Source organism: Cnephaeus nilssonii (assembly GCF_951640355.1).
Source record: "Cnephaeus nilssonii genome assembly, chromosome: 3".
Taxonomy (NCBI): domain Eukaryota; kingdom Metazoa; phylum Chordata; class Mammalia; order Chiroptera; family Vespertilionidae; genus Cnephaeus; species Cnephaeus nilssonii.
In genome coordinates this window covers 16545899-16567063 of record NC_137074.1, presented here as the reverse complement: position 1 = coordinate 16567063, position 21165 = coordinate 16545899, and the positions used below count along the sequence as shown (strand labels likewise).

At 40.0% G+C, this 21165-nt stretch overlaps 1 pseudogene across 1 annotated transcript; it reads left to right on the top strand.

Annotated features, from left to right (window-relative positions):
• The first annotated feature begins 413 nt into the window (after positions 1-413).
• Positions 414-20715, top strand: LOC307097056 (peptidyl-prolyl cis-trans isomerase A-like; annotated as a pseudogene). Its single transcript, XR_013815240.1, has 3 exons — positions 414-611; positions 17677-17798; positions 19865-20715. The product of XR_013815240.1 is annotated as a peptidyl-prolyl cis-trans isomerase A-like (transcript).
• Positions 20716-21165: the final 450 nt, after the last annotated feature.

Here is a 21165-nt window from a genome sequence, read left to right as displayed (position 1 = left end):
TTGCTCCCTTCTGGCCCCCCTGCGCCCTGACATCTGCTGTGTTGGGAGTGCGAGTTCTGCATCCAGCTCTGCAGGGCTCCATCTCTCTAGATCCAGGGCTTGTTTGGGGGGGAGATGGGGGGGCGGACGGGCCACGGGGACCTGACGGAAGGGAGGCTGCGGGGATGGGCTCTGGTCCTCGACCTTCTCGCCGTGGTAGTGACTGCAGGCTCGTCAACTGTGCAGCCGCCATGCTCTGTTTTAGGTCAGCTGGGCCCTCCCCTGGCTGGACAGGTGGCCCCCTCGGAGCAGGGACTACCTCTTGCTGACCGGTGTGTCCCTCCCGGCCTGGCCCTGAGCCCAGTGTCTTGCATAAAGGAGGGGCTGCTGGGATGTTGACGGAAAGAATGGATCCTTGCGAGTCCAGGCTTTTGGCTAACAAGAGGCTTCCACTCAAGGACTTCCCAGAGGCAAAGCTTAATCTCTGAGCAAGCACAAATGTGGAAAAAGGTACGGTAACTTGTTGAAGAAAAGGAGGAACATCTTTTCAACCTTGTATATTGAATTGGCAGCATGGTATTCGTTTTGTGGAAGAACTTTGGTCTGTCGAACAGGCCCCCTCCAAATGCAAGGTATTTCTACTTTCTAAAAATTACTATTAAAAGAAAGCCAGTTTTCACTCTTTCTGACTAAAACATGTAAATTACTCAAGAACTGATTGTTCAAGTTATACATTGACCAGGTTCCTCAAGACACAGGAGGCTTCAGAGCATGTTTTCAACCCAGTTTTTATGAATTTTTAAATTTTTTAATACCAATATTAGTGATTATAGCCTATTAGCAATTCAAAACAATATTTTTTAAGCAAACATAAATAGGCAATCCCAAGACCAGTACAATAAACTTTATTTTTTTTAAAGTATACTCTAGCCCTAGCCGGTTTGGCTCAGTGGATAGAGCATCAGCTTGCAGACTGAAGGATCCCAGGTTCGATTCCCGCAAACATGCCTGGGTTGTGGGCTCGATCCCCAGTAGGGGGCGTGCATGAGTCAGCCAATCAATGGTTCTCTCTCATCATTGATGTTTCTATCTATCCCTCTCCCTTCCTCTCTGAAATCAATAAAGAAATATATATATATATATATATATATATATATATATATACACACACACACACATATATATATATATATATATATATATATATATATATATATGTATATTTTAAAAAGTATACTGTAGTACCTAGGGGTACTGGACTGGTCAATTTAAAGAGAGTACTGATATTTATACCCTGGAATATACTAGGAGATGTGAGGGTGTTTTCATTCTAAACTCATAACAATCTGATTGAGGTTATTTTACTGATGAAGCTTTTTATCGCTCCAATGTCATAAAATACCTAGGAAGCCATAAATATTACTCAAAATTTGTTCTGAAATTCCTATAGCTCAAGATTGCTATTTTGTGTAAAGTTTAGAAATCTGTGACCCACGTGGTCCAGACTTAGAGCAATACCATGCCCCCCCAACCCCCCACAAAAAAAAATATAGGCAAGTACCTGAAATCTAATTACAAAATAACTTTTTAAGGTTCTCGTCCTGAACACTGTGAAGCAGATAAATAACAACACATCTTAAACACTTCTCTTTTTTCTCCTCCACTGTTCTCACACAAGGTCACTGCTTGTGTGCTTTCAAAATGTGGCCAGTTCTCTAGCCCTGGCTGAGTGCTTCAGATCTTTTCCCCCAGCTCGCTTTCCTTCTGAGTCGGAATCACAAAAGCCCCAAAGAATTGTTCTATCAAGGCCGGACCCTCCTCTTTAGGAAGCTGGAAGAGAGAAGCAGATTTGATACAAACAATTACATAATAATATGTACTTTTCCTTTCACAGCTGATTCCTTCTAAATGTTCACCAAGATCCTGTGTTAATAGGTCTAGTTTGCTTTTTAGCATAAGTGATTTCTTTAGAAAATGAGCCACCTTAAATAGGGCAGGGGCTTTACAATCACACACATCTTGTGGTTGTATCCCAAAGTCACGAGTCACGCACCATCTCCAAAACTAAGAATAGCTTTCTATAACTCTTTAAAATCTGTCATTCCTTTAAGTTTAGAGAAGTTCAATATTAAAAACAATAATCTCAGGTACCATCTTCTTCATCCACATGTCAAGTTGGAATCTGGACAGAGTTCTGTTATGTAACATCAGGGAAAAGTGTGCAGCCTTTGGGGACGGTGGGATTTGAAACCTTTTCATTCTAAAAACATTACACTATATTTCTTCAAAGTTTTCTAGAACTTAACCAATTGTCTAAGTGAAAATAAATTGAATCTATTTTCTTTGTTTTAATTTCTTAAATACCCATAAACTGGCAGTGGTTAAAAAAAAAAAAGCATAAAGAAAATTTGAAATCTTCATTATTTTCTCCATTACATCATGCAATGAAATGACTTCCAAAAGTCAAAACACAAACTCTCTTGATGAATGAGGCAATGGAAATTGGGCACACTAACTTCCTATTTTAAGTTGTATTAACCGGTGAAACTCCTTCCTGCTCCAACTGTACCCCAAACATGTCCCATGTTTTTCTGAAAATGTGTTGATCCAACTTCTCAGATTTTTTGTTGGTAGTTGGTTAGGATTTGATCATTTGTGTGAACTAGATTGGGAAAATGTATAGATGGGCTGAACACTCAAGTAGAGCTTCATATTAAAACCGGGTATAAAATGTCCCTGCTGATTAGGAGAGGTACCACTGTTGTAGAGTTCCTTTGATATTACTTTCTTGTACTCCAAACCAGCAGAGAAACTGAATTCTATTAGCAAGTAGTGTACTAATCCCTACCCATATTCCATGTAACGAAATTGGGAATAGAATTGTATTCAATTAGCAAAAGTTTCACAAATATTATAACAGAAAGAACTGTTTTGAAATATAACTGTTAGGGCTCTCCAGAGAAACAAAACCAATAGGATGCATATATGGAGAGAGAGTTTTATTTTAAGGAATTGGCTCATGAAATTATGGGACCTGGCAAGTCCAAAATCTGTAGGGCAGGCTGGCAGGCTGAAAACCCAGGCAAGAGTTGAAGTTGCAGTCTTGAGTCCAAAATCCATAGGCAGGATTTTGCTTACTATCTTAATGAAGTAATATTCATTCTACTCCAGAAAACCTCAGTTTTTGCTTTTAAGGCCTTCGACAGATTGAAGCCTACCCTCATTAATGAGGGTAATCTCCTTTATATAAAGCCTATCCTATCTAATAAAAGAGTAATATGCAAATTGACCATCACTCCAATACACAAGAGGCTGCTCCCATGTGGTCAAAGATGGCCGCCACAAGATGACCAGCAGGGGAGGGCAATTGGGAGGGACCAGGCCTGCAGGAGAGGGCAGTTGGGGGGGGGGGACCAGGCTGGCAGGGGAGGGCAGTTAGGGGTGACCAGGCTGGCAGAGGAGGGCAGTTGGAGATGACCAGGCCTGCAAGGGAGGGCAGTTAGGGTGACCAGACTGGCAGAGGAGGGCAGTTGGGGGTGACCAGGCTGGCAGAGGAGGGCAGTTGGAGATGACCAGGCCTGCAAGGGAGGGCAGTTAGGGTGACCAGGCCTGCAGTGGAGGGCAGTTGGGGCTGATAAGGTCAGCAGAGGAGGGCAGTTGGGGGGGACCAGGCCTGCAGGGGAGGGCAGTTGGGACAACCAGGCCGGCAGAGGAGGGCAGTTAGGGGTGACCAGGCCAGCAGGAGAGGGCAGTTAGGGGCGACCAGGCCAGCAGGGGAGGGCAGTTAGGGTCAATTGGGCCAGCAGGGGAGCAGTTAGGCGTCAATCAGGCTGGCAGGGGAGTGGTTAAGGGGTAATCAGGCTGGCAGGCAGGCAAGTGGTTGGGAGCTAGTAGTCCTGGATTGTGAGAGGGCAGTCGGACATTCCTTGAGGGGTCCCAGATTGGAGAGGGTGCAGGCTGGGCTGAGTGTCAACCCCGCCCCCCATGCACAAATTTCATGCACTAGGCCTCTAGTTGATTATAAATGTCAATCACATCTACAAAATACCCATTACTGCAACATCTAGTCTAGTGTTTGACCAAACAACTGGACACCATGCTCTAGCCCAAGTTGACACATAAAATTAACCATCACAACAACCTTCATGCTATAGTATTTCCTCAGAGGCACAAAATAAGTAGGTTTAAATATATAAATCCCCTAGTGAACAACATAAAGCATGCTTTCATTAAGAAAACAAGTCCCCTTGTTTTTTTACTTTTCTTCAGGTGTGTGGTGGTGGGAAGGGTGGGGATGGGGAGATAGGACTATATGTCAGTTTTCAGGGACCCTCTTCTGCATAACCATGTCAAATATTTGTGCTACAGCATTGAGAACAGTGCATCTATTAGGATCAAACAATGATCAAATATTGCTCACAATCTTTGGAAGGTAGAGATGTGAACGACTTGCATATTGTAAGTTGTATTATAAATTAAGTGCCACAAAAAAATAGAAAGGCAATAGTGTTGTCCTATATAATAAAAGCCTAATATGCAAATCGACCGAACAGCAGAACGAACGGTGGAACGAGCGGTTGCTATGACGTGCACTAACCACCAGGGGGCAGACGTTCACACAAAGGAGCTGCCCCCAGCCCGCAGGCTCCAGGCTGGCCAAGGCGGGTGCCAGCAGGGGTCCCCAGATTGTCCCACCAGTTGCCCCACAGATTAGCCCTGATCACCGGCCAGGCCTAAAGACCCTACCCGTGCATGAATTTTGTGCACCAGGCCTCTAGTAGTTATATAAAAAACTTTCTTTCATCTGAAAGGAAGTTTCCTAAAGTTGTGAGTGCAGCATTGCAAACCTTCCTTAGAACTTTTTCAATACAAGCAGGTAGAGGGGGAGAGGACATAAGCATAAGGACATTGCTTCGAAGGCAGAGTCACTCCTTTTTATGTGGGCAATGTCAGTTGCACCACAGAGATGGCTAGAATTAATCAAATTCACACAGCAAGTTTTGACACTGGATGGCCTAATTAGGGTGATTATGGATAAGGTTTAAAAAATCTCCTTTGTCAGCAGATGATCCAAAGAAGTGTTGCCATAAAGAGCATGTTCCCACCCCACACCTGGCCCAAGAGAAACTCAAAACATGGAGCTAAAGTTACCACATTAATAATTATTTGTGATGTGGTTGGCAAAAATAGTTTGTCATTGTGTTTATAGGAGTACTCACTTTAAGCAGATGATTGCAGCAGGTCAAGTTTTTCTCCACCTGGTAGGAAGGTGTCAACAACTCTTACTTTTTTGTGTGATACAAAAGCATATATATAGAGAGATTTATGACAGAGAGGTGGGTTTTTCTTAGTTTTGTTTTTTTTTAACTAGCGTCAAACAGTCACAAGTACTTCTTTCTTTTCAGACGGAAAGTTGGTAAGAATAATAAACTAGCTATGGCTCATATCAGTAGCAACAAATGAAACACAATGGGGCAGTGTGTGTGGAAGGAAACAGAGTAGGACAAAGTTCTTGTGTTCGTATTTTTCTGTTTTGTTTTGCCTTTGTTTTAGATTGCAGACATATAAATAGTGAATTTTCATAGTGTCGAGGAACCAAGGTGAATTGGAAGAATAATACTCCATCAGATGTTCAGCATAAATGTTATATATACATATATATGTATAATTCTAGGATGTTAAAATATCTCAGAGCAACTACTATTGGAAGAATAGAATTCATTAGTCTTTTGATATGGGTGCATAACTTATGCAAATTTCAATGGGCTTTTTCAACTATATGATCTGTGTTTAATTTGGAAGACCTTACATTAGTGATAACTCTTTATTTTGGATTTCGGTGATAGCATGGATTTCATTCAATTTTGTTATTTTTAAGACAGGTAACTCATTAAGGTCATAAATAAATATTTTAAAAATATTTGGTTAATGAGATCCTTCATATATTTGTATTTACAAATCAGAAAAATAAACAATCTAAGAGAAACTTTCAAAAAGGAGTAAGCCACAAAGCACTGGTCTTCTCTCTTCACACTCATTTCCTCAGGGTTTGAACTAATCATCTTCTGCCTTTGAACACTTGATGTGAGCGGACTTCCTAATTAATAGTTCCAGCTCCAGATAATTCTCTGAACCCCAGACTTGTGCATCTAACAGCTTAATACACAACTTCACTTAGATGTCTGATAGGCATTTCATTCATAACATGTCCCAAGATGAACCCTTGTTTGCCCCCGCCTCTCAACCTGCACGACATGTACTAGTACTCCTCCTTAATTGTTTGTTATCTCATCTCAGTACAACTCTTCTACCCTTGGCTCAGGCCAATGATTTTGGAATCAACAAGCTCCTTCCTCTCTTTGCCAACACCCAACAGGCCATCGATGAGCAAATCTTTTTGACTCGTCTTTTGATTTCCAACTGTTTTTGGCCCACTCAAATGGCCATATGATGTTCTGCAAGGCCACGCAGTAGTTGCCACCTCATTTACCTTCTTCCAATCCATCCTCTTCACTTCCTGTCATAGTCTCCTATTACACTCTCCTCTCATTTCAATCCGGTGTCATGATCTACATTAGTTTTCTATTGCTACATAAAAAAATGACCAGAAATTGTCACAAATTAAGCAGCTTAAAACAATACAAATTTATTATCCCACAATTCTGTAGGTCAGAATTTGGGTTGGCTTGGCTGTTTTCTCGGGTTTTTGGCAAAATCCTGTGCCTGATTTTTGTAGGACTGAGGTCCCTGTTTCCTTGCTGGCTGTCAACAAGGGGCTGTCCTTAGCCCCAGAGCCCTCTCCCTGGGATTTGCTTATGGGACCTTACATTTCAGAGTCAGCAACAGTGCATGGTATTCTTCTCACACTTGGAATCCCTGATTTTCCCTTCTGCTGAATGTGAAGTGAACTGAATTTGAGAAAAGGGAGACATCACGTGTAGACATTAAGACATTTGCTGAAAAACTAATACTATATTAAGAGCATAATATGAACATGAAAAGTAAAATGTATTAATCCACTAAATAGATTTACATTGGCATTGTAGGTTATTGAGCTGAAATATAGAACTGACAATTTTTTCTTAAGGAAAGGAAGATTATGACATGGAGAATCATGCAGAATTCAGTGGTAAATGGTTTAGTATAGTTTTATAGCTTGTTGCTTTTATAATCTTAGGTTATAAAAGAAAAGAGTTGAACTGAAAGTGTCATGCTCTTACCCAATTTCATTGCCCCACGGCTTTCCACGCTCTTTTCTTTTTGTTGGCCAGCACACTACTTCATTTTAAGCCAAGTATTTGAAAGTGTCAAATGAAAGTACTGCTGCAGCCAGGTGGCAGCTGCCTTTGTTTTTACTTGAGTGTGAGTTAGCTTCACAGATGTCAGCTTGTATTCTTTTTTAATGAAGTAATTTCTACGAATTCCAAATACACTGAAATATTGCCAGAATTACCTTGAAAAACTTAGTGTACATTAATAAATGCAGACGCCAGCAGCAGTTCAAGTATATCAAATATCCATTCTCAAAGAGCTTAGGGGATCAACATGATAGTATTAACAATTTTAGCTTTTTTAAAAAATTCATGGTTGGTATTGTTTTTATTTTATACAGTTCTCTACAGATTATCATTGTACATATTTCTCCACCTTACTGCCATCTATGACACGCTATAAAGTAAAGACATTTTTTGTGTTGCCCAGCCACCCCCAAGTACAATAGACTAGACACACTGATTATGCTAACAACAAAGGTAAGATGAGATTTATTGTACACTATTTCAAAAATGTCTGAATTTGGGTAAAAATAGCTAACGTATTTCCAGATTCAGAGTGGACTATTGGAAGTTAACAAAATTCACACATCTCTCTAAGAGTAAAGGGTCTGTGGGTTAAGGTTGGGGCCTGAGTTAATAAATCTATGAAATATAAAGTTTAAGGGTTTGGAGGGAAACTTAAGAGAATACAATGTGAATTAACAGCCTTAGGAAAGTTCAACAATAGGAAGAACCATGAAAAGAACTATTAAAAAAAAAACAGATAAGGAAAGAATGCAGAATTACAGAGTTGCATATTGGTGTTGGAGGCTCAGCTAAAAAGGGATTAGGACAAACTGGTCAAGGTTTCCCAAGGGCAACATTTAAGGGACACAAACCAAATTGGCAATTCAGGTGGTCATTAATAGTATAACGTCTACTTAAAACTAAAGGGAACAGATTTGGGTCAGAGCCTGTGTCTATAGGTATGAAGGGTTTGAAGAAGGGAGCTTAAATTCTGGCTTGAACAATGGTCAAGATGGCTGCAAGTTTTAAATCTAATTTTTTAGACCTAGGCTAAGGTATTTGTATACTATGAGACTACACCTGGAATTTTCTTTAACTCTATGTATGAAGCTTATATTTCGAAATGTCCTCACACACACTAGTCAAGATTAGTGGGTCTTTTGGACTGATGGTATGTTCTGCAATAAAGTGAACAGAAGAGGAAGAAAATGTCAAAAGTTCATGAATCCAAGAGTATTATCTTCAGAGGAGAGATTTTATCTCTCTTAAACTGGACATAAGAGTGGAGCTCTATAAGGAGGATCTGCCATTTGGGACCTGCCTGGGGCAGAATAAGGTAGGGGTACCGCATTCTGTCATAGCTAAATTTGTGATACGGTATTTGTCTTTCTCTCTCTAACTTATTTCACTCAGCATAATACCTTCTATGTCCTTTATGTTGTTGTAAATGGCAAGATTTCATTTTTTTTTAATCACTAAGTCATATTTCATGGTATGTAGGTACCACTTCTTCTTTATCCATTCACCTATTGATGGACATTTAGGTTGCTTCCATATCTTGGCTATTGTAAATAATGCTGCAATGAACATTTGGATGCATATATCTTTTTGATTTAGTGTTTTTGATTTCTTCAGATAAATACCCAGAAGTAGAATTGCTGGTTCCTTTGTGATCTCTTATTATAGCCTTTTTTTAAAAAAATTATTTATTGTCTAAACTAAAGTTTTACATATGTCTCCTTTTTCCCCCACTTGACCTCCTCCCCCCCAGCCATTCCCACCCCCAGCAAGCCCACACCGCCCCAGTGTCTATATCCATTGGTTATGCTAATATGCATGCAAAGTCTGTTTTGTCTGGTATAAGTATTGGTACCCCAGCTTTTTTTTTTCCCATTTTTATGCAATATCTTTTCCATGCGTCTTTGGAGCTGAAGTGACTCTCTTGTAGACAGCATATGTGAGGGTCTTGTTTTGTTATCCACTCAGCCATCATATGTCTTTTAATTGGAGCATTAATCCATTTGCTTTTTAAACTTACTGTTGACAGATATATATTTATTGATATTTATTGTCATTTTATTATTCATATTTTTTTAATCTTTTTTTGTTCTTCTTCTTAAAGAATACCCTTTAACATTTCTTGTAATACTGGTTTGTTGATGAACTCCTTCAGCTTTTTCTTGTCTGGGAAATAAAAGAAATTTTTATTTCTATCTGTCCTTCAATTCCAAATGATAGCTCTGCTGGGTAGAGTAATCTTGGTTATAGGTCCTTGTTTTTCATCACTTTGAATATTTTGTGTCACTCCCTTCTGGCCTGCAAAGATTCTGTTTCCTATCTTCATTTTTATGTTTCCTGTCTCTTTGTTGAAGTTCTCACTGAGTTCATCTGTTCTTCCCCAAAGTTCATTGACCATCCTTATAACCAGTGTTTTGAACTCTGCATCTGGTAGATTGTTTGACTCCATTTTATTTAGTTCTTTTTCTGGAGTTTTGCTCTGTCCTTTCATTTGGGACATATTGGAGTTTGTTGTTGTTGTTGTTGTTGTTGTTGTTGTTGTTGTTGTTATAGTTTTTGTCACCAGGATGGGGCAAACAGTGTGAGCCAGGTTGATGGAAGACTTAGATATGGGGCACACCTGCTGGCTCTGTGTGGGGAGGGCTTAGCAAAGGAACAATGGCCTTTGCCATCACTCTGTTTGGGAGAAAGCTGCCCTTCAAGTCTCACCCCAAAGCCAAACAATTCTGCTCCTTCCCATATATTCCTGGCACCTTCTGACCTGCTGCCCCTGCACTGGACCTCAGAGCCAGTGAGTTCAAGTAAGTCTGTGCATGGGCCCTTTAAGAGGAAGTTCTGAGACTCCACCAGCCCTTCTCACTCAGTCACAATCCTCGCTGGTTTTTATAGACAGAAATTATTCTCTTCCTGGCAATGGAACCCTGGGCTGAGGGCCTAGTGGGGGGTCTGGGACCCCCTCACTCCTCAGGGGGCCCCTCCCAGCTGATATATCCCTCCTGAATTTTATCTACCACATGTAGGTGTGGGACTAGCCCATTCTACATCTTTGCCCCTCCTGGTGTATGAAGCTTCTTCTGTATCTCCTTAGTTATAGGACTTCTGTTCAGCTAGACTTCAGGAAGTTATGAGTGATGGTTATTCTGTAGTTTAATTGTAGTTTTGATGTGGTTGTGGGAGGATGCAAGTAGCATATTTACCTATGCTACCATTTTGATCAGAGCTTCTAGCTATAGCATTTTCATACATGCTTTTTATCTGGTTGAGGAAGTTCCTTTCTAGTTGTATTTTCTGAGGTAATATGAAAACTACAAAAGTAATTGCTTGGCACAAATTGAATAATTAAAATATTATATCAATTATGTTCTTCAATCTTGATGTATTATCTTTTTAATAAAATGTTCAGTAATACCTGAGTCCCTTCTTGTTTTGGACAGAAAGAAACCACATTGGCTAAGGTAAAAAGGGGGGTTATTTGATCATGGAACTGAAAGTTGTGCTCAGGGACTTGTGATGCCATCAGGGCCCAGTTTCTGTCTCCCAGGATCTCTGACCTATAGCTTCTGGCACATTCTTAGACATCATCTTTTCTTGTTATGGTAAAAATAGCCAGCAGCTCCAGATCTTATGACTTCTCACATGAAAGCACACCAGAAAAGAGTGTCTCTGTCCTGGAAGTCTCAGCAAAAGTTTTGTGGTGTCCTGCCAGTGTGGCTCAGTGGTTGAGCATCAACATATGAACTAGGAGGTCACGGTTTGATTTCTGGTCAGGGCACTTGCCCGGGTTGCAGGCTCAATCCCTGTAGGGGTCTTGCAGGAGGCAGTCTGTCGATGATCTTCCTCTCATCGATGTTTCTATTTCTCTATCCACCTCCCTTCCTCTCTCTCTAAAAATCAGTAAAAAAATATAAAACAAAACAAAACAAAAACACAAAAAACTGCTCTAATTCTAATCTCTACAGCATTCTCAGCCTCTTTTCAGAACTCATTATGTTCTTGTCTCAATGTAAACTTGGCTTTTCCTTGACATCATTACTTCTCAGGCAGCTTTTTTTAGAAGATGCCCACCATTCTTTCTTCATCTGTATCTCTTGGCCAGGAGATGACATTCACTTAGACCTTCATTGTCACTTCCAAGCCTTGACTTTTCAATCATATCAAAAAAATCTCTTTCTTTGAGTTGTATGATACCCAACTCTAACACCCACAACTCTGCCTTAACTAACCTGGTCACTTTCACTATCACTGAGGATGATGACAAGAAGAATGTGAATTGAAAATGATCCCCCATGTCTTCCAGTCTCTCAGTACCTCTTTCTGGAAACAACTATAATCACCATTTTTTAGAATTTTTTCCGGAGATATCTTATGCAAATATAATCATGAGCATATAATTTATTCATATACACAAATGGTAGAATATTCTATACACTATTCTGAATCCTTTCTTTTTTTCTTTTTGCTTAACAAAATACTTAGAATAATTTTTCTTATCAGTACATACAAATCTTCCTATTTTTAAAATATGTTTTTATTGATTTCAGAAAGAGGAAGGGAGATGGACAGAGAGATAGGAACATCAATGATGAGAGAGAATCTTTGATCACCTACCTCCTGCATGTCTCCTACTGGGGATTGAGCCCGCAACCCGGGCATGTGCCCTGACTGAGAATCAAACAGGTGACCTCCTGGTGCATAGGATGACGTTCAACCAATTGAGCCACACTGACGAGGCTCAAATTTTTCTTTTTTAAAAAAAGTCTCTGCCATTGTAAATAAGGCTGCCTAAAATAACATTTTATCTATGTCATCCTTTATATTTGCAAGTTATTTGTGGCATCAGTTCTTAGAAGTGAGATTGCTGGGTCAAAAGATACTTACATTTTTTACATTGTAGTAGATATTGACAAAATTGCTCTTGGTAGGCTGTGTGCTTATTTACACCCATCAGCAATGTTTGAGTCAGTTTCCAATTATCCTTGCCAACACCATATTTTATTCATTTCTTTCACCTTTGCCAATTTGATAATTAAAAAACGTTTCATAAAAGTTTTAATTTGTGATTTTCCTACTTTGAGTGAGGATGCTCATCTTTTCAAATGTTTAACACTGTATTCCCTTTTCTGTGAATTCTTAGCCATCTCCTTTGCTTATTGTGATATGTGATTTATAATAAGAAATATATACTTTGGTCTTGGTTCCTGTTTTTGTCACTGAGCTCCTAAAACCTTTGGAATTTCCTAAGCGATAAGAGCAACATATGTGTTTTTATTATGTTAATGGAGACTTTTGGCACTTAAGATTGGAGGCTGGTTGCCTGGAGAACCAAACACTTTCCGTTTCACCCCCTCCAGGCCTCCAGGGAGGGCCAAGGAAAAGGACTGGAGATAGAATCAATCAGCACTTACCAATGATTTAATCAATTATGCCTATGGAAGCCTCCATTAAAAACCCAAAAGAACAAGGTTTGAAGAATTTCTGGGTTGCTGAACCAGAACTCTTCCCGGTGCCACAGTGCTGGACCACAAACTCCACAAAGACAGAAAAAGCTCCTTTGCCCTATGTATCTCTTCATCTGGATGCTAATTGTATCCTTTAATATCCTTTGTAATAAACCCATAATCTAGTGAGTAAACAGGTTTTCCAAGTTCTGTGAGCTGCTGTAGCAAATTAATTGAACCCAAGAAGGAGGTTGTGGGAACCTGATTTTATAGCTTTTTGGTCAGAAGCATGAATAAAAGCTAAGCTTGTGATTGGCATCTGAAGTTGAGGGCTGTTTTGTGGGACTGAGCCCTTAACCTGTGGAATTTGATGCTCTATCTGAGTAGATAATGTCAGAATTAGTTGGACTATGGAACACACAGCAGATGTCAGAGAACTGCTTGGTGGTGTGGTGTGTCACATGTTAGAATTCACAGCAGAACCCTAACCTATTTCCTGATTTTATTGCAGGTCTTTATATAATAAGGAAAATAGACCTTTACAGAAATGTGAGGTGCAATATATTTTTTCCTAGTTTGTTGAATCACTATTTGGTTTTGGTGTTTCTTGTGTAGAACAATTTTATTTAGATATTGTTTCGTTGATCAATCTTTCCATTTTGCTATCTCTATTTTATATTATACCAATACTTCCCCTATTTTGAGATGATTTAAACAACTTCTGTACTCCATGGTGACTATCCTATATAATAAAAGCCTAATATGCTAAGTGTCCTACCATTAGTTCGACCGTTTGACCAGTCGCTATGATGCACACTGACCACCAGGAGGCAAATGCTCCAACCAGTAGGTTAGCTTGCTCCTGGGGTCTGGCCAATCGGGACTGGGTGAGACGGACCAGACAGAGCCCTGGAGCCCTCCCGCGGTCCCTCCTCATCCCCAATGGTGCACCAGTGGGTTCCCTCGGCCTGGCCTGCGCCCTCTCGCAATCCGGGACCCCTTGGGGGATGTCAGAGAGCCAGTTTTGTCCCAATCCCTGCAGGCCAGGCCAAGGGACCCCACCAGTGCATGAATCCATGCACCGGGCCTCTAGTAGTTAATAATACTGTATTGCATATTTGAAAATTACTAAGAGAGTAGATCTTAAAAGTTTGAATCACAAGAAAAGAATTTGTAACTATGTATAGTGATGGACATTAACTGGACTTGTGGTGATCATTTTGCAACATATATAAATATTGAATTATTATGTTTTATACCATAAATTATAATAATGTTATATGTGTTAGGGTTTGACCGGTGACGGGGACTGTGAAAGAATTCACAACTATAAGAAGAGATGCAGAGAGGAAGTTTACTGTCCTTTCCACAAAGGGAAAGGGCTAAGTACTGCTAATCAATACAGGGCAAGAAACAAAAAGCGGATTCCCTTTTTAAAGAGTCTTGACTGCTGTTTCTAGGGAGGAGTATTGGGTGCTGAAGTTGAGTTGTTTGTTTTTCAGGAGACAGTCTTGAGGATGCCCTAGGGAGGTGTCTTATCAGTATTTTCCCAAGCCTGTAAAACATGCTTAGAGCAAAAGTTATGAAGAGTTCAAAAGAGGCTTGTTTGAAGGGGTAGTAGGGAAGGGAACTTTATACTAACTATAGACTCTTTGTTGTGAATTATCCCTGAGTTCTGAAAATAGCAGGGAGGAGGTGGATGTAAGAATGTAGCCTTGAGAGTAGTCTATCTTGTCCCTCAGTTTGAACAGAGAGGCTGATTGAACCAGAGGAGCTAACAATCTTGGGGTTTAATTACCAGGTGGCCTTTTCATAAATTGTGGAAGGCCACAGCAAAGAAAAAGAAAGGCCTTTTTCCTGTCCTTACAATATGTCAATTATATTTCAATTAAAAGAAATTAACCTTAATTTTGGTAGAAAAGAAACACTTAAAATATATTTCATTTTTGTAAAACTTGATTAAGGAGCTTCTCAAAATTCCACTTAATGTGAATTTTGTCAGTAAATGTCAACTAAGAAAAAAATTTTCATCTATTACTTCAATTTTTATGTGTTTAGTTTTAGACACAAATCTTTGGTCCATATATAATCCTAGTCTTTCTAACTCTTGCCACTATGGGAGAATCACTTCAGTGTAAAGGACCTTCTCAACTTTCTACCCACTACTGTCTTTGATCTCCTTTGCTCAGATAGCCACCTCCCTTAAGACCTCTCTTTAGCATATCTCAGAACTTCTCATCACCTATGAGACCCTTCTCCTTTTCCAAAAACTTAAAACTCTCACATTCCACTTCCTCATTATGATCTCTTATCCTTCTAGGATCCTTGCTCCCTTAATTTGATTGCAAATTTATAATAGTTTTATCAAGATCTCTGGCCCTTAATATCTCCCTTTTTTTTAAAATATTGTCTGCCCCTCCTAGGTAGGACCACATAATGATTTTCATGAGCCCTAAACATTTTTGCCTCCATTGTCTTCTTGCTCAATAAAAAATTAAGTTATATTTTACAACTGCACTTATATAAAGATAACTATATTTACATATATATTTAACCTTTTCTTTGCCTTAAAGTTTATTTTTCTTCTGTTTCTAAAAGAAAATTAAAACATTTTTGTGGTGCTCTAAAGCTCTGTAGCTTAAACATCATTCAGCCCTGCTCCTAGGCACTGATTTACTGCTTTGACCACTTTCTCAATGGTCAAAGCAGTAAATCATCACCATCCTCTGCTCTTTGGCCCCTTGTTTTTCTGTGTCTTTGTACTGCCAAACCTCAAACCTATATTAATCTTCTGAGCCCTACTAGAGAAAAATTATAAAGGAGATTGGTGCCATCACAGTTTAAGGGGTCCATGACATGAACTGGGCCCTCAATATGTTTAACTATTTTTATACATGTTCCTGATCACTTATCTGTTCATTCCTCATGTTTGCTATTCCAAATCATTTAGCATTTTATTCAACTAAGAGAAAATAAAGCATGCACTCTTTTAACTCTCCATTCTTCCATATTCTGATTAGCCTTGGCTGGGTAACAAAACATTCCAAGATTCAGTGGCTTAAAACAAAAATTATTCTTCTCTTAAGATTTTGTGGATTGACAGGCACAGCTGGGCCGTTCTCATTTTGGGTCTCTCGTGTGATTGCAGCTTAACCTACAGTCAGTTTGACCTATAGACAATTGAAGATTTGAGTTGAATACTCAAGATGTCATTCCCACATGGCTGGCAATTGCTGTTAGCTGTAAGCTAGGAGCTGGGGTGGGGCTGTCAACCAGAGTACCTACATGGGGCCAGCCTCTCTATGTGCCTCCATGGTGGCTGGGTCTGAAAGGGAGAGGCCCAAAAGCAAGCATTCCAAATCTGGGTCATAAGCCATGGAAGTCCCAATATGTCAATTCTACTGCATTCTATTGGTCAAGAAAATCACTAAGAAAAACCTACATTCAAGGGTAAGAGAAAGACTCCATCTTTTGATGGAGGAGTGGTACAGTTACATTACTGAAGAGCATATGGATAGAAAATACAATCTGCCATATGTAAAATTGGTTGCTTTTATACCCATTTTTACTTTCTTCATTCCCATCTCTGAGGAAGTGGTATCTATCTGTTCATAGCTGATTTTTAACATAACAGCTAGTTTGTGCTTAGCCTTTTATATACCTCATTTTATCAAATTTCTCTCCTCTTATGTGTTCAGTCTTTTCCCTCTACTGGCTATTTTCTTATGAATAGCCTCAGGTCTCCCCTTTAAGAATAAAAAATTTATCTTTGTCTCATATTCCACTCTAAATAATTGCCTTATATTTCTCTATGTACAAACATGATTTTTGAAAATTGGGACTGTCATTGATTTTATCTTTCTGACTTCCAATTCACTACTCAATCTACTGCGTACTAGATATGGACTACCATCCCTTACATCATATTACTGAAGACTTCATAATTCCCTAATCCAACAGGTACTTTAAAATCTTTATCTCAACCTTTTGGTAATATTTAAAGATGTTGGTTACTACCTTGTACTTGAGACGATGTATAGGCTTTTATGAATCCACTACTGATTTTCTATATGACTTCTTGGCTTTATAGTAGATAATAAAGTCTTAGAGAATGAAAGGAAAGAATAGGATAGTATGTTAGTTCCCTATGGCTCTGTAATACCACCCACTTGGTGGTTTAAAACAATAGGAATTATTTATTCTTTCTCAGTTACAGAGGCCAGAATCTAAAATCAGTGGCACTGGGCTGAAATCAAGGTATCCACAAGGCTGTGCTCCCTTCAGAGGTTCTAAGGGAGAATAAATTCTCTTTCTCTTTCAGCTTCTGATTGCTACTGACATTCCTTACCTTGGGATCACTTCAATTTTCAAGTTTGGAATCTGCAAATCTGTTTAGTCTTCATGTTGCCTTCTTCTTGATATATATGTCAAACCTCCCCCCAGCACCTTTTTCTTATAAAGACATATGTCACAGCATTTAGGGCCCACACAGATAATCCAGGGCAATCTCCTCATCTCAAAATCCTTAATTTAATCACACCAAATCCTTTTCCAAATAGGGTAACATTTACAGGTCCCAGGGATTAGGGCATGGGTGTGTTTTGGGGTCCCATTTCTTAGCTTAGCATAAATGAAGAAGAAAACTAACCTCATAATTCAAAATGTTATGGAAGGTCATGGATAACTGGTTGAGATGAGTATAGCTAATATAAGCTAAAACATGAATTTCAAACAAACAATGGAAATTACTATTATTATTGAGGTCAATTTGTTATTTCACTTACTTATGCATTCATTGGTTGATTCTTATACATGGCCTGACTGGAGATTGAACACACAATCTTGACATATTGGGACAATGCTCTAACGAAAACTGAACTAGTCTGGCCAGGACAGCAATGGAAATTATTAAGGTAGTTTGTGTTTTGTGTGTGTGTGTTTTTTTTTTTAACTTTTTAAAGGCTGGAAAACCCAGTTCAGAAGAATAAAAATGGCAACTCTTGCAGACTGAGGACTAGTAGAAGGAAGAAGCTGTCGTGGAATGGGCTGCAAGGGAAGGAATCAGGAAAAAGCTAAATTTCAGGTAAGACAAGAAAGTTGAAGTGGCGTTAGATGAGTACCTACATTGACATAGCAATTATAGTGAAGTCTTGTTAGTAAGCACTATAAATCAATCTTAAAAATAACTTGTTTAAACTAACAGTGATTGCACAAATCATTTCTCATGGTTTCCAAATCACTATCCTAGAATAGATACTGTATAGTTAATGCCTCATTAATTCATTAAAAGACTACTAAAATTCCAGACACTAGTGCTTGACTATGCCCTTATTCAGGAACTTTAATTAAATAGAATCAATTGAATTAATGATCTAATGAAGGAAATAATCTTAAGAAAGACTTGCAGTTTGATTTCCCCTAGCCAGAGAAAAGTTGTCTTAGGAGACTCATTTGACCACTGACCTATCAAGATAAGCACACTTGCTTGTGTAACCAAGTAGTCATTCAGATATGCAGCTCCATAAATCTAATTTATATACCTTTTTCTTCTTTAGTTCTCATCTAAAAAGATAAAAATTTAAAAAGCAATCAATTGTTAATAACAGTAAAATCATATTTCATATTACATATCATGAATTTGCTTTGAAATGTGGGGAAAAGATTTTTAGTGTTGACCATGATAGACTGAAGTTCAAAAAGAGAAAAAGCCCAAAATGTACCATAATTGCTCCTGAAGTACAGTCTATTATTGATTTCTTCCCCATCATCTCATCAAACAGAAAGTGAAGAGAGGAAAATACAAGTTCAGAGGGACTAGCTGCTCAGGTATTGGACAGGAGCTTTGAGTGAAAATTTCTGGCTCATTAAAAACATTTAAAGGAAGCAGCTTGTCTTCATGTAGGAATCATTATTCTCAGTTTGAGTTCATCCTCTGGAGTTTTCACCTCTTCAGCAGGGCCCATTCTGGACAATTTCTAAGAAGTGCTTCTTTAATGGGAGGGATTTATGTTAAGTTGGTTCAGGAGAGGTAGACAATTGTGGAGCCTTTTTAATGGACTACAAAAGACTGTCGAGTAATTAAATAGATTTCTTTTTCCTTAGACTGTTCCATGGTTTTAAAAACACTCCACTGAGCATGTAAAATCAATTTCCATTACTGGCCTTGACCTTTGCAGTTTTATAAACATGTTTTTTTCCTGAGTTTGGAATGTGGCTCAAAGGCAATAGTAGAAGACTAGATGAGATAAGTCGTTGTAATAAAAGTTACTGCTTTTACAGTAAAAGTCTTCTTTTCACACAGGCAGTCATTCAACTGTGTATGTTATAAATATCTTATCTAATAAAAGAGTAATATACAAATTGATCATCACTGCAACACACAATATAGCTGCCCCCATGTGGTCAAAGATCCTGCCCCCATGTGGACACAAGATGGCCACTACAAGATGGCCAGCAGGGGAGGGCAGTTGGGAGGCACCCGGCCTGCAAGGGAGGGCAGTTGAGAGGGACCAGGCTTGCAAGGGAGGGCAGTTGGAGGTGATAAACCCTGCAAGAGAGGGCAGTTAGGGGTGACCAGGCCGGCAGAGGAGGGCAGTTGGAGGTGATCAATCCTGCAGGAGAGGGCAGTTAGGGGTGACCAGGCTGGCAGAGGAGGGAAGTTGGGGGCAAACAGGCTGGCAGGGGAGCAGTTAAGCATCAACCAGGCTGGCAGCGGAGTGGTTAGGGGGTGATCAGGCTGGCAGGCAGAAGCGGTTAGGGGCAATCAGGAAGGCAGGCAGGCAAGCAGTTGGGAGCCAGCAGTCCTGGATTGTGAGAGGGATGTCCCAGATTGGAGAGGGTACAGGCTGGGCTGAGGGACAACCCCCTGCCATGCACGAATTTCGTGCACCGGGCTTCTAGTCATTATATAAACACCTGCTTCTTTATACTACATATGTATATATGTTTTTATATTGAAGGCAGGCTTTTTAATTTTTATTGCTCTATAATGAAAAAAAAAAAAGCACTTGGTTTTCTCTGCTAAAAGTATTTTCCCCTTTTCCATTCCAAGAAAGTAGCCAAGCCATTATGTTTCTTTGCCCCAGGGGCTTTAGGTTGCTTGAATGCAAAGCAGATATCACCAGAGGACAGCGTCATTCCTTTCTGTAGGTTCTGTTTTGGAACACGAGCCCATTGTGGGGATTATGCCACATCACCCAGAGTGGAGGAGAAGAAAGATGAGGGCTGGCTTTGCAGCCCCCGCGGTTCCAGAGCCGCCCGTGACCAGCTACGGTGAACCTCGCCGTGTTCTTCGACATCTCCCTGGACAGCGTGCCCTTGGACCGTGTCTCCTTCGAGCTGTTTGCAGACAAAGTTCCAATGACAGCAGAAAACTTCAGTGCTCTGAGCTCTGGGGAGAAAGGATTTGGTTATAAAGGTTCCTGCTTTCACAGAATTACTCCAGGATTTATGTGCCAGGGTAGTGACTTCACAGGCCATAATGGCACAGGCAGCAAGTCCATCCATGGGGAGAAATTTGAGGATGAGAACTTCATCCTGAAACATACAGGTCCTGGCATCTTGTCCATGGCAAATGCTGGGCCTAACACAAACTGGTTCCCAGTTTTTCATCTGCGCTGCCAAGCCTGAGTGGTTGGATGGCAAGCATGTGGTCTTTGGCCAGGTGAAAGAAGGCATGGATATTGTGACAGCCATGGAGCGCTTTGGGTCCAGGAATGGCAAGACCAGCAAGAAGATCACCATTGCTGACTGTGGACAACTCTAATAAATTTGACTTTTGTTTTTATCTTAATCACCAGACCATTCTTTCTGTAGCTCAGGAGAGCACCCCTTCACTCCGATTTGCTTGGAATCCTATATAATAAAAGGCTAATATGCAAATTGTCCCCTTGACCAGGAGTTCAACTGGGAGTTCAACCAGGGGGAGGGGCCTGCTGGCCAACTGCCCTCGGCCGCTCCCCCCGACTGGTTTGATCCCAATTGGGACAGGTCAGCTGGACCCCACCAGTGCACAAATTTGTGCACCTGGCCTCTAGTGTTCTATAATCTTTGTGCTCTTGCCACGGTTCATTGGGTTCCATAATTTCCTTGCCCCTTCCCAGTCTAGCTGGATTGCAGAGTTAAGTTTATGATTATGAAATAAAAACTAAACAGTTGTCTATCAAAATAAAAAAGAAATAAAAAAAAGATAGATGAGGGCTTTTGAAGGGTGGAGGTGGAAATAAAACTGCCTATTGGCAATCAATTTCTTCAGATGAGCAGAAGGTGGGGAGTTTGGGTGGTTTCCAAAGAAGGAAGTGCTTGTTACCTTTCAGTTGAGTAGATTCCTACAGGACGTTGAGGAGCCATGGTCTCAGGAATTGAGATGACAGAGACCCTTGTTCAAGTTTAGCTGTGAGTACAGTTTCCCACAGGGACCAGATCATGTGGCCTGGACAATGAACAAGGCA